Raw genomic sequence first — 15,039 nt, 5'->3', positions numbered from 1 at the left:
TTTTACTCATAAACAGATTTCCCTTCCTGAATTATAAGCCCAAACAACAGCAAAAAATATTTTAGTTTCCAGTGTGACAAATAAGAACATTAAAATAAGATGGTGTGTATCCAAATTGTCTGGAAGTACAATAAAAGGACTCATTGAGGGTATGCTTCTGCCATGAATTATGAGCAATTTTAAAGGAAAAGTTTGATTCTAGTTGCAGAAGCTAGTCCTTAAAGTAGGTTGACATCTGATTTATCTTAACCTAATTTTAAAGATGCTCTGCTCACTTTCTTCCATTAAGAATAGTATCTGCAGCTATAATTACTCACATTTAAGCTTATGGATTACTGATAGTTATAACCCACAAAATGAGAGAAATTTTTGCCTGAAAGGAGGCAAAAATAGGATGGAGGTGAGTAAAAATCTTTTTGCGCCACAGATTCATGGCTCTCATCAGTCCCTTCCTGGATGCCATCAAAAGGAAATGGCCATTCATGGGTATATTTTCCCATTCCAAATCTATTTATTTATTCATATGATTTATATAGCTGCCTATCTCCCACAATTGACTCTGGTTGAATTATAAAGATTAAAACAGAGAAAAAAAAGATGAATCAGAATAGAGCTGGAAGGGATCTTGGAGGTCTTCTAGTCCAGCCATCTGCTCAAGCAGGAAACCCTACACTATTTCAAACAAGTGATTGTCCAGTCTTTTCTTGAAAACCTGCAGTGATGAAGCACCCAAAACTTCTGAAGTCAAACTGTCCCCCTGGTTAATTGTCCTCACTGTTAGGTTCTAGGTTATAACCCTGATCAAAATAAATAATAACCCCACTTGTAGAAAAACACTAGCAAAGTTCATCTTCCCATTGACTTCAATGCTTGGGGAACAGCCAAATCTTCAATGCCCTATGAAAGACTAACAGGGGTTGGGACCATCTGAAATTCAGGGGGGTGGGGGAGGTGGGATGCTTCTGGCTTCTTCATTTTTCTTTTCTTTTTTATGGTAATTTTATTAAAGATTATAATTACAACAATAAAAACTAATACAATAAAAAATAGAAGAACACAATGAATGAATAGGAGATGCAGAAAATAAGGAAGAAAAGGGGGAAAATAGAAAAAGAAATAAAAAATAGAAATACAGTAAAGAAAAAGAAATCTATAAAGGCGTGGTTTCCCACCTTCATCCAAAGAAGTATAAACAATTTTAGTTAACTATCACCTGCTGAAAGAAACAAATGCAATACATAAAGGAAAGGTCATCTTGGTTCTTCTTCTAAAAGCATATTTCTAAGTTGACCACACTCTCAGAAATATTTGAGTATTTGGAAGAAGGGAGGGAGGAAGAGAGAGAGAGAGAGAGAGAGAGAGAGAGAGAGAGAGAGAGAGAGAGAGAGAGAGAGACTAAATCACTAATCACTCTGAAGATACAACATAATTTTATTTGCATGCATTCAGTTAATACAATTCATACTGCACACCCAGGAAAGCTTTGATACTTTGCTGAGCAACATGAGAAAACACGTCGAATCAGGGCTCATATATTGACTTGGCTTACTATATTGCAAAGGCAAGACAATGAAAAAGATGGAGTGGAAATTAAGGCACAATATCAGAATATTTTAAATAAATCCATCTGTATGACCTTTGTTATTATCATTACTTATCCCTTCCTACTAGGTCAGCATGTTAGCTATACTATCTCTGAGATAAGACTAATGAATAGAAACAATTTGGTTCACTGGGCCACAGGTCCCTGATTGAGTCTTGTCCTTGTCACCACTCAGGGTCACTGAAGCTTGCTGTGAATGTTTTCTTACACTTTAAGGATTTCCTATGTATTGGAGGGGGGCATCCCATAGGTTAAGTAGCGAATGCAGCTTATGTGGGATTTGGGGACATACCTTTTACTACCACACAACTCCATCTGTTGTGAGACAAAAATTTTTAGTGAAAAACCAAAGAGGTCTTAGCCCATAAGATTGAAATCTGCCAGCTGTAATGTTCTAGGCAACCATACACCAATTTTTCCTACCAATGCTGTTGAATCAGAGGGGTTTGAATCCTACCAAAGGTGTTGAGTCAGCAGCCGGTTCTATCCGGCTTGGGCGAACCAGTAGTGCCAACAGGAGGAGGTTCCACACACCTGCCCGAATGTCATCACGTCCCGCTTTTGATGCTCTGCGCATGTGCAGAAGGTCCTGCGCATGTGCCGAGGTGTTGCGCGCAAGTGCTCCCATTTGCAAACCAGTAGCGAAGGTAAGTGGATTTCACCCCTGTGTTGAATGTATACTGAGCTTGGCCCTCTTTTTTTCCTCTGGTGCTACTTTGATTTTTTAAATTTCATATTTTGTAGCCAGAAGATAGAACTTTATTTTTTGCCTGAGAGAAGCACCGCACAAAGAAATAAGAAGCCTTAAAACAATCCTAGCAGAATGCATAGGATAACCTTTTTTTACTTATGGAATTAGAGTTTTTGCTTAGATCCTATCTCCAATTATTATTTTTATTTTTTCTTTTAGATTTCAAACTCAACCATCCCAACTTTTCTACCTTGGGCATTCCATTTTTGACATCTGCATCTGCTGTGCAACTCTTTCTCTTAAATCTGTTCATATTTGTTTCCACACTCTCGGCCTACTTTTGTTCTGGTGTTTGAAACCCCTGTATCTTTTTCCTCAGCTAAATCCAACATAAACAGTTGCCTTTCAACACTTATATTCTTTAGCCCATTTGCTTAAGGTTGAAACAAGGCAAGGATGTAAGTTATTGTTTTCCTGGTATTTTAGAGTGTACATAAAGCTCAAGTTAGATAGAAACTAGAGGAAGACATTTCACAGAGCAAATTGGCCTAGCCTAAGGGCACATTTTAATAATATTTAACAGTATGTTTGACAAAGGAATGTTGATCACAAACAAGCAGGATGAGGTTATAATACAGTCTTTGAGAGAAAAGGACTTTTAATTAGCGGAATGCATTGTTCTTGGCAGGAAACCTTTCCCCTATTGTTGAAGGAATGGAGGAAAGATAAGCAGTTAAAGATGTTGCTGATTGCTAAGGCTTTTGCTAATATCACTGAAGGTCAAAGTCCTTCAAACTGAATTTAATATGAGTAGTGATTCAGTGATACAGTTAGATAATTTTAGATTCTGGACAGAAGCTAGTCTTGCTACACTAATGTGCCTCCGCTTTTTTTTCAAAATGTAGCAATGCCACCACCACAAAGAGAACCTAGAAGATTTACAACAAAGCAGATCAAAAAGGGATCATATTCCAAACTGCTGTAAAAATATGTGATCTTGAAGTATTTTGGCTAGAAAGTTTTTTAGAAACTCTGGAAGCTTCTAAAAAAACCATATTTTTGTAGCTGTTGAAGATACAATATTTTATGGCATCACGCCATACTGTTTTCCTTTATGGAGTAAGATGTAGTAAACTGACAATGCCTTTGGGATTTGAGGAATCCCATCCTCATTATCATGAATAGAGCAATGGAGCTCTGCCCTAAAGTCTCCATAGGATGGCACCACATTACATAAGTGTGGCTGTTTGACAACAGTAGAAGTCTAGTCTTCCCCTTACCTGCACTATAGTTGATGCAAATTAGAAGAAGTTATTTTATTCAGCTTATGTAAAATCAGTTTCCAATCCTTTGCTTCTAAATGTGATGGTTTGAAACAGAAAATCAAAGAGAATCACAGAGGGGAAAATGGCGACACAATTATCATTATCTATATATTGCGGCCATTTCTCATGTTATACAGGTGTCTTATAACAATAATTCTGTAGTCAAAAGTAAATTTATAGGTGGCATGAACTATCACCTCTGGGATCATGAATGCTCAAAATCCTGCTTAGATAATCACACTGTCTTCTGATTTAAGAAGCTTAAAGTGTTTATTTGCTTCACACAGTTACTTGCTTAGCAAACATAAACCTGGGGATATTAATTAAAAAAACCTGCAGCTTTCATATTGAACCCCTAAATTGATTTCTCTGTATAATTTACTTAATAATCATAGCTGAATGTGTGAAGCAACCCCAAGGAATAGTATTATCCCTCAGGTTATATGAGTAGAATAAACCCCAGATTTAAAGTGAACTTGGTGTCAATTATATTTGAATGCAGCGTTTTCTAACCACATGAAAAGCTCTCCTCCATGCCAAAGCCAAATTTATTGATGCAATGCACACCATAATACCATAAAAACACTTACATAGCACCTCTGCCATCAGCCCTGAGCATATAAAGCCTATTTCTAGCATCTGCTATAATTTTAATATATTTCCCACGTTAGAATGTTGGGAAATGCTGACATTAAATCAGCACCATTGGACTAGTAATCTGTGGACAACATTGGCTTGGTGGTTCTAAGACATACCATATGTGGAGTGTAAGTATTAGCTAATGCATGTTCCTCCTTATGATTTTTAGCACATACACATATAGTCCTTGACTTACAACCACAACTGGGGCCAGGATTTCCATTGCCTAGAAAGATGGCTGTTAAATGAGTTGCACCTGATTTTATGACCTTTTTGCCACAGCTGTTTTGTTCGTTTGTATCCCACCTTTATTGTTTTTATGAATGAATCAAGGCAGCAAACATATCCAACACACTTTCCTCCTCCTATTTTCCCACAACAACAACCCTGTGAGATGCGTTGGACTGGGGGTGGGGGGAGAGAGAGAGAGAGAGAGAGAGAGAGAAAGAGATACTGGCCCAAAGTCAGGCCAAGGTGGGACTAGAACTCACACGCTCCCGTTTTCAAGCCTGGTGCCTTAATCATTAGTCCAAACTGGCTCAGTTGTTAAGCAGATCATTGTAACTGTTAAGTGAATCACATAGCTATTAAACGAATCCAGCTTCCTACATTGACTGTGCAACCATCATAAATGCACACCAGTTGCCAAGCATCTAAATTTTGATCACATGACCTGCAACGGTCCTAAGAGTGAGGATTAGTTCTTAGTTGCTTTTTTTCAGTGCTGTTGTAACTTTGAACTGTTGCTAAATGAATGGTTGTAAGTGGAGGGATGTATCACTGACTGAAATATACATGAAATTAATTACTCTGAAGGGATATACCATTTTAGCTCATGCCAAAGCAGGGTGTTCAATGCAACTCCACCTTTAAGCAGTTTATACTTTATTCACTGACAATCATTTCTAAAATAAATTATTTTTTATGTTGTGATTCTTATTTTGGGATCTAGGGATATCTTTTATTGTCTAGAATTGTTCTTTAAGCTCTGGTTAAGGTCCTAAGTAAAGCAAACTAAATCCAAAGTAATGTTCCTTTACTCATCCTCCACTAAGAGACAGTGTGCTATATGGAAAGTGTCTTAAGTGTGTCAAAAACACTCATCATTCTAAATATATTGATAGTTTACAAAGAAATTATTTGGAAGGGGTGCCATTAAAAACTAAAGCTCAGAAAAAGTTGCTTGAATTTTATCTTAATTTTCCCAATACATTTCATTTATTTATTATTTTAAGCTTTTTTTGCCATCTTATTTTTTTATTTTGTGTTTTTGTATTATTTGTTTTTAACACTTTTATCAATTTCTAAACCACTCGGAGATGCTGGGAGTCTGATAGCATATAAATTTAATAAATTATTATTATTTATTATAACTTATTTGATTGTTGTGAGCCACCCAGAGTCTCTGAGAATTGGGCAGCACACAAGTTTAATAAATTATTATTGTTGTTGTTGTTACTATTATGCAAATTGAGTTTTTTCTCTCATCCTTCCAGCTAGTAATCTTGAAGGAGTTTGGGGTTCTATGTTACTGTTTCTGAATAGGTAGCATGGAAAAGTATGATAAAACTGAATAAGGAAAGATAAACATATTTGAGAAGAAAAGCTCTTAATATAAAAATGCCATGGTAAATCGGGGTTAGAAATATTTTATCAATTTTTGTTTTTTATCTGAATTTTTTTTTTTTTTATTGTTTATATTTATATACCGCCCTATCTCCCAAAGGACTCAGGGCGGTTTACAGGCATTTAAAAAACAAAAAATACAATAAATACAATTCTAAAAACAATTAAAAACTTATTCAAAAGCCTTAATTAAAAATATAAAAATTAAAATTAAAACCCAAGATAAAAACCACAAACTAAAATCTAACTCAGTCCTGCGCAGTTAAATAGATATGTTTTAAGCTCGCGGCGGAAGGTCCGAAGGTCCGAAAGCTGACGAAGTCCTGGGGGCAGTTCATTCCAGAGGGTGGGAGCCCCCACAGAGAAGGCCCTTCCCCTGGGCGTCGCCAGACGACATTGCCTCGCTGACGGCACCCTGAGGAGTCCCTCTCTGTGAGAGCGCACGGGTCGGTGAGAGGTATTCGGTAGCAGCAGGCGGTCCCGTAGATAACCCGGCCCTATGCCATGGAGCGCTTTAAAGGTGGTCACCAAAACCTTGAAGCGCACCCGGAAGGCCACAGGCAGCCAGTGCAGTCTGCGCAGGATGGGTGTTATACGGGAGCCACGAGGGGCTCCATCTATCACCCGCGCAGCCGCATTCTGGACTAACTGCAGCCTCCGGATGCCCTTCAAGGGGAGCCCCATGTAGAGAGCATTGCAGTAATCCAGGCGAGACGTCACGAGTGCGTGGGTGACCGTGCATAGGGCCGGGCTATCTAAATTATAATTCATTTTTTGCATTGGAAAAGAATGTAATATGGCAGTGCAAGGAAAAAATTCTTTAGAAATAGATTTGGGGGGGTTGTAAATTTTGTTCTCTCTTTTGATTATTAGCTAGATTAAAGCTATAACAACGATTAGTACCATAATTCTGGAATGCCTATTTTTCTAAATGCTGTAAAGTTCTGTCTTTTTAGTTATTACGATTTGGGGTTGTTTCCCCATGAATGGATGAAAACCTAATATTGGATGAAAGTGCAATATTTCCACATCTGTAACAAAGTCAGATGTCTCCAAGTTGGTATAGCACCACAGAAATTTCATCCACTGAGAGTGTGATTGTGCTGTGCCATCATATTGGAATGAGTCTCACTTTGACCTAACATACTATCCTATTTCTTGGAGTCAGTGTTTTCAAATCTTGTTATTTACACAGCAATTTGGAACGTGTTTTGGTCATGATGTCAATTTTTGAAGACCATAACATGGATGAGTCATGCAAAACATAATTTTATTTTTTTCATTTTGGGAAAATGCAGAGAAGAATTTCCAAAACTCTAGCCACTAATATAACGTAATTGACAAGGGGAAACTGTTCTATTTCTAGAACTAAAATGCATTTTAAGTGGTATGTGTGTGAGAAGGGAGAGTAAGATTGAGTTGATGGCCAAATTATCTTTCATTTCTTTGAGATTTTACATATTTTTACCATTACTTCAAAACAGTCTGGACCTCTCATGTATTTAGTGTTTAAACAACCTTCACAAAACCATCCCATCTTTTCAGTAATAGGCTGTTGTGGAGGGGGAAGAAAAGACCATTTTTTATTGCTTTCTCCTTGGTACCTGACAGACTTGGTGACCAAAAGAAAAAAGCACAATAATCTCTTATAGCTGCCATATAAATGTCAAATCTACATTAATAATGACCTTAAACAACTACTTGTTAGCTCATCCAAGCAGACCTTCAGGGTGAAGCACCCGTTTCTCAAAATTACAAATGGACGAAGTTGAGATTTAACTCTGATCCAATTCCAAAGATAGTACATCATTCAAAAATTTGAAATAAATAGAAAGGAAGAATATAAAGGATATGAACTAACAATAAAAACAGCAATAAAAAGAGGAACTGAGGAGAAGAAGAAAAAATGAAGGAAAGCGTATGCTGGTTTTTAGAGTTAGTTAAATATTCCTGTTTATTCATTATTGTTCTAAATCTCTCCATTTTAAGACCATATCTCTTTTAACTAGAGATACAATGGACTCTCAGAATTTTAGAAATTATTTTGTAATCTGTCCAGGATGAAAGCTATCAATGATATCCTTTTTAAACAGAACTTTTCAGAAATTTATTTTTGAGTGAGCTATGCTATACTTATAGAATCTGTGTGGTGATAAGAAATTTTTTGATGAAGGACGTTAAATTTTGAGGTTTATGGAGGGCAAGGCAAAGCCCAATTATCTCAGAACGACATATTCATATCACTGGCCTAGTTACTATGGTCCTTTAAGACAATTCTGACTCTGGATGACTATAGAAAGAAGCCCAGGCAATTTTCTTGGAAGTATTTTCTGAACGTTGACATGCCAGTACCTTCTTCCTGTGGTGGGAAATAATCATGGGCCCATATCAGGGAAGATTAGAATTCAGTTTCCCAGCTTCGAATCCGGTGCTTTTAACCACTATACCATACTGACAATATGGATTTTACTTCTGTACTATTGGCTGCTGTAGCATTCCCCCCATATCTGGGAAGCTCATTCCACGCTCTTAAACTTTGACAGTAGAAAATATAAGGTACCCACTGTAGCTTTCAACCAAATAACTCTCTTCCCTCCAGTTCTACCTAGACACACATTTAGAAAGGCTCAACTGAGAGGCAGCTCAAACAGCAAGCAGCACTGGCCCAAATGGGAAGAAGCTCTTCATGGGAGATTTCTTTCTGGCTTCATCTGGTATTTATTTATTTATTTATTTATTTAATAATTTATTTATTTATTTATTTATTTAGTCAAATACATATTAAATAATATATATAAGTATAAGCTTGAATTGAATACATAAAATGAATACAACTAAAGGGAACTTTAGGACAGGGACGGTAGGCACGCTGGTGCTCTTATGAACGCCCCTTACAGACCTCTTAGGAACGGGGTGAGGTCGACAGTAGACAGTCTTAGGTTAAAGTTTTGGGGATTTTGGGATGAGACCATGGAGTCTGATAGTGCATTCCAGGCATTAACAACTCTGTTACTGAAGTCATATTTTCTGCAATCAAGATTGGAGTGGTTCACTTTAAGTTTGAATCTATTGTGTGCTCGTGTATTGTTGTGGTTGAAGCTGAAGTAGTCATTGACAGGAAGGACATTGTAGCAGATGATTTTATGAGCTATGCTCAGGTCATACCGAAGGCAGCATAGTTCTAAATTTTCTAAACCCAGAATTTCAAGTCTGGTGGCATAAGGTGTTTTGTTGTGAGCAGAGGAGTGGAGGACTCTTCTTGTGAAATATTGCCATGGCATCTGGGTTGCCTTCATTTGAGGCTTTTTATTCACACTAAACTAAATGCCTCATGCAAGATGTCCAGACATGTGTTTAAAAGTGCCCAGACTGACAAAAACTTTGCAAAGTAGAGTAGATAATAGAGTGAAGCCAAAGAGTTCCCCTAATGTACATAAAGAATACCTCCCCCATTTCAGCCTGAAATTGCTCTGTTGTCTCAGCTGCCTGTGAGCTGGGACATTTCTTTTTCTTTTTTTTTACTCATAATCAGTGGTCTTCCAGAAGACCACTCAGCACATATCAAAAGCAGCTCGTTCTTTTCTTTGCCAGGCAGTTCCCTTACCAGCCCTGGCAAAAGAAACCAAAGGGAAAAGAGTGGTTTAGCTGACAGTTTTCTGATTCCACAGATCATCTTTGTGGGATCAGAGAACTAGCAATAAATGAACCATTTCCCCCCACTGCTTCTTGGACCAAGGACTGAGTTCCCAGAGATTCTTCAAACAGCAACTGGAAGAGAAAGAATTTGAAGATTATGGTAGAAGGACGTATCAGAGTTAAGGGGTGTGTCTTTAACCTTGCATCCAGAAGTGATATTAAGCAGGTTTGTACCGGTTTGGGTAAACTGGTAGTGGCGACTGTAGGTGGGCCGTCCCCACCCACCTGCCCCGGCATAATGCCATCCTATTTAGCCACATTTTCGAGGCCAGGTGCATGCACAGAAGGAGTGCGTGGATGTGAACCAGTGGTAAGAATATTGGAAACCCACTGCTGCTTGCATCTCTTCTAGATGTCAAAGGCATAGGTTCAAATAACTGTAACCTAGACTTTTCTGCTGTGTGTGGGAGAAAATTACTTGACTTGGAATGCAAGAAGAGCAAATCATTTAAAACTATGTGACTGTTTACTGGAAGCATTCACCACAAAGCTAAAACTGAAATATTTTGGACATTTAACAAGAAGGCAGGAGTCACTGGAGAAGACCCTGATGCTTGGAAAAATTGAAAGCAATCAGTAAGTGGCTGACAGAAGACAAGGTGACTAGATACCATCACACATGATCGTAAGAACTCAAAGAAACAATTATTGACAAACAATCCTTGCAAAATGGTGAATATGAAGAATCTGAAGTGACTATAAGACTGCACTCCAAAAGTTTAGCTAAGAAAAATTACAGTTACTAACAAAAGGCTAATCTTGAGTGGTTCAATTACTAAATAACATACAGCTAGTTAAGCTAAGACAGAGGTGTCAAACTCAATTTCATTGAGGGCCGGATCAGGGTTGTGTTTGGCCTTGGAGGGCCGGGGTGGGTGTGGCTATGGTGGGTGTTTCACACAGGCTCAAGATGCGTTTTTCCCCCTTCTCTTCTTTCTTTCCACAGTTCTTTACTATAATCATTTTCCTATCTCTTGTACCAGATATTATGGGCAAACATTTATTACTTATTCTTCATACTCCACTAATTTTTTTTATTTTTAAATTTATACCCCATTGTTTAATAATAAATTGCTTTTCCAGACAGAAAAGCTATCTATACTATTGTATTTTTATTATTCAATTAATAATAAAAATACAATAGCATAAATAACATGATAATATAAGATCTAACAGCAGAGGTAGTAAATGGAGATGGCTGTCAATCATAATTACTGATTGTAGATTAAATGGATTTACAGTATGTAAAATCTAGCATTAAACTGCAGTATTAAGATAGGATGTTGCTTGTTTTCCATCCAGATCAGGCACTTTCTTGAGGCCACATAATTGTAATCCAGTCCAATCCAGTCCCCTGGCAGCACTCTGTAGGGGCCCCGGGAGGCCCCTGCGCAGCCCGTTTTTGGCTTCCCCAGCCTCCAGCAGCACTCTGCTGGTCAAAAATGGGCCCTGCGGAGGCCCAGTGAGCCCTTCCTGCAGCCCATTTTCAGTTGGCAGAGTGCTGCTAGATGACTGGATTGGATTGGATGTGGCCTCAAGGAACTGCCTGATTGGGATAGAAAACAAGCAACATCCTATGTTAATTCTACAGTTTAATGCCAGATTTTACATACTGTAGGTCCATTTAATCTGCAATCAACAATCGATAATTGACAGCCATTTCTATTTATGGGTATGTATGAGTCTTGTATATTGCAAGGAGATAATATTCAGAAGTGGATCAGGCAGACATTTCCCCAATTCACTGTGATATAAGAAGGGGGAGGATATATAGTATAATCAGATTTGCAAAATCCTATTATAGTCAATCCCAATAAAAATAGTTCTATTTTGTGGAGCTGATATCCTGGTATGGTCTGCCTAGTGGAGCTGCCATTAAGGGTAAGTCTGGCCTTGCATTTGGACATGGATCTGTACAACTTAAGTCCTAGTTCTGTGTTAATTTAATCAGTGTAGGAAAAAAACCCTAAAATTTAAGAACAGAACTATACAGAGGAAGCAATCAAAACATGCATATATTCCTTCATTATTAACTTTTTGAGATACGTATAAAATTAGAATGTCACCTCTTTGGGATAAGTTTTTTTTACATTATGCCTAATTGTTCTGCACAGGTATTGTGGACAGTTAATAAAATGAATTAGGGCTTCCGGTTTGGCTCCGCTGTGTTAATGGCGGCAATTTCAGTCCGCCCGTTCTTTGTGATTCTGTGAGAGCTGTTTAGACAGTGCTAATCTTCTGTCAACAGCTCGTAAATCTCTGCCTCGGGCAAAGAGGGGGAGATGAGCATTTGAACTGAAGTTTGAGCCCCCAAGAAAAGCCCCAGAATGATTTCTGGTGGTTTGATGGGAAACGCTCCTTCGATAGTTCAAAAAAGCTCCAGAGTCCAGAACGCCTCTGCAAAAGCAGAGCAAAACGCAGCGTCCATCTCCGTGACTGAAGAGGATTTATGATAAATTTTCAACACGGAAGAATCGAAAGCAGGAAGGCTGGCATTTGCTTGTAAGATGATTTTAACTCCCTGACAGAGAAGTTATTTGAAGAGTGGAGATGAAGAAAGATGGCGTTTTGTTTTTTGAAAGTGAAAGCTAAGGAAATGCTGATTACAATTGCTGGTGTGGAACCTCTAAGAAGAAAATAACAAGATTTTTTTTCTAAATGGAATTCTTTTTAAAAAAAAATCTATTTCTTTTATTATCTTTTTTTACAGTGTTTAAGAAGAAAAATTTATTGGGTTTTTTTTCTTTTATTCCTCCCCTTTTTTTTTTTTTCTTCTTCTTCTTGATATTACTTAGTTTAAAATGGCTTTTAAGCAAAGAGATTTAACCACTTCTAAATTATTGGAAATATCTTCACTTCAGGTACGGAAATTGAAAGAAGATATTAAAGACAGTCTAAGGAATTTTTACAGGAGCTTATGGAGGCTCATCTTTCAGAAATAGATCAAAATTTAATGAAATGGAGAGAGAAATACTGGATTTTAAAGATTTGGTGGAAGAGCAGAGTAAGGAGATGAAAAAATTAAAGGAATCAATTACTCCATTATTGTTATCTAGTACACAGACAGAAGAAAGACTGAATGAATTTAACCAAATTAATTTAGATTTGCAAAGGAAAATAGATGAAGTTCAAATTAATTTGAATTTAGAAAATAAAATAGATGATATTCAGGTTAAGGCTGATAAGGCAGAGGAAGAAAGGGTTATATTACAATATAAATTAATGGAATATGCTATAAGGGTAAGGGGTTTAAGAGAATTTAAAGAGGAAAATTTGAAAGAGATTTTTATTCAGGCCTTTGCCCAGATAGAAGGAATGGAACCAGAAGATTTTGAAGTTAATATTGAAAAAATTTATCGTGTTAATTCCTGGTGGGCAAGGCAGAAGTGTTTACCGAGAGATGTGGTTATTTATTTTACAAATAAGAGGATTAGGTATGGAATTTTGCAAGCATTTTATAAAAATAAATTTCAAATATTAGGACAAGATATAATAATGATGAAGGAAATTCCTCCTAAAATGTTAAGAAAGAGAAAAGAATTTGCCTTTCTGGTGGATGAGCTTAAGAAACATCAGATATATTTTAGATGGGAGGTTCCAGCAGGTTTAACACTGAATTATAAAGGAAAAAGTATTTTCTCAATACAATTTGTAAAGCACGAGATTTTTATACTAATGTATTAAAGATTGGGAATTCTTTGTTAACAGATGTTAAGTTGAATGGTGAATAGATGGTTGAAAATGTGTAAGATAGAAGAAGGGGAGGGAGAATGTTTAACTTTATTAAATATGATTATGGTTAATTTTTGTAAATGACTTATTGTGGATATAAATGTGTAATTTTAGGGGTACTATATGATATATTAAAGGTATAAAGGAATAGGAAGATGGAATATTGTTTAATTTTGGAGGATAGATAGTAAAATTTAGGAACTTGGATTAAATATTATATTTAAGAGATGGATGTAATGTTAATTAGAATGTAATTGTTATAATAGATATATTGTGGATGATATAGGTGTAATTTTAACAATGTTATTTGACATAAGTAAGGTAAAGTGAAGATTTTAATTATTACAATTGACACTTTGGATATTTGTAATATTATTTGTTGTATATATAAATGTTAAAGATGTGAAAAGATGGACTATTGCTTACCCCTGAAGGTTGGACAGAAAAATTAAAGAAACTAAGTCGGAAATATGAACTATTTTTGAGAGATTGCTAAGGGAAGAAAGACATTTTAGAAGAAACCTTGGTGAATATTGGAAGATGGAACGTTGTTTTGATATTGATTGATGAAGGTTGGATATTAAAAACTACGTACTTTATTCAAGAATAAACACTAACTCAATTGGAAACTTTGGAGAATTCTAGGAGTGGAATGGTCTGATATATAATGGAGTGGAAGAAAAGTACCGTATATACTTGAATATAAGCCGATCCGAGTATAAGCCGAGGTCCCCAATTTTACCCCAAAAACTGGGGTAAACTGGGGACTCGAGTATAAGCCGAGGGTGGGAAATGAGGCACCTACCGGTTGGGGAAACCTCCTCCTCAGCTGAGAAGGCTGGCGGCTCCCCGCCCGCCTCTCACTGCACCGGCAGGGCTTCAGTCCGTAAAATGTGAAAAAAGAAAAACTCGAGTATAAGCCGATATACTCGAGTATGCCGAGGGCTTAAAAAAAAAACTTGAGTATAAGGGAGAGACCCGAGTATAAGCCGAGGACGTTTTCAGCACAAAAATGTGCTGAAAACTCGCTTATACTCGAGTATATACGTATCTTCTTTGTCTTTGGAAGGAGTGGAGGTTTTAAGGAACGACTATGGATTATGATTTGTGCTAGATTTTAATTTTGTTGTTAGTTTTATACCCTGTACTCGGTTCTCGGAAGTCCTGGGGGTGGGGGAGGAAGGAAGGGAGGGAGGGGTAGAAAATGGATTGATAGTTAATGTACAAAGATGATTGAAGATGTATAATTAATGTAAGATCGGACCTGCCTGGTTACTACTTTAGAATGAAGGGAAAGAAGGAGTAGAAGAGAGAAGGAGGAAAGAGAAGAGGAGGAGGAGGAAAAGGAAGGAAGGAAGAGGGAAGAGGGAGAAGAAAGGAATAGGGAGGAAAGAGGAGAGGATGTAGATAAGAGAGGGGGAGGATGGTTATGGAAAGTAGAAGAAGGTAAAGAAGGAGAGTAAAAGGAAAAGGAAGGGGGTGGTGACCAGGCAGATCCGATTAATTGTATATGAGGGTACATTAAATATGTTATTGGATATGTTATTGGATAAGAATGTCAAAATAAAACTTTTTAAAACAAAAATAAAATGAATTATGAATATACTTAAGAAATAATGGGTTTTCTTGCCTGTAGTTTTCTGTTACGAAGACGTAGAGACAATAGCATAAACCGAGTGCATATTTCCTAAAATAGGCTTTGTTTGTATTGGATGGTTAATTTCCAG

This window comes from Ahaetulla prasina, chromosome 1, assembly GCF_028640845.1.
Source record: "Ahaetulla prasina isolate Xishuangbanna chromosome 1, ASM2864084v1, whole genome shotgun sequence".
NCBI lineage: Eukaryota > Metazoa > Chordata > Lepidosauria > Squamata > Colubridae > Ahaetulla > Ahaetulla prasina.
This window is presented reverse-complemented; position numbering follows the sequence as displayed.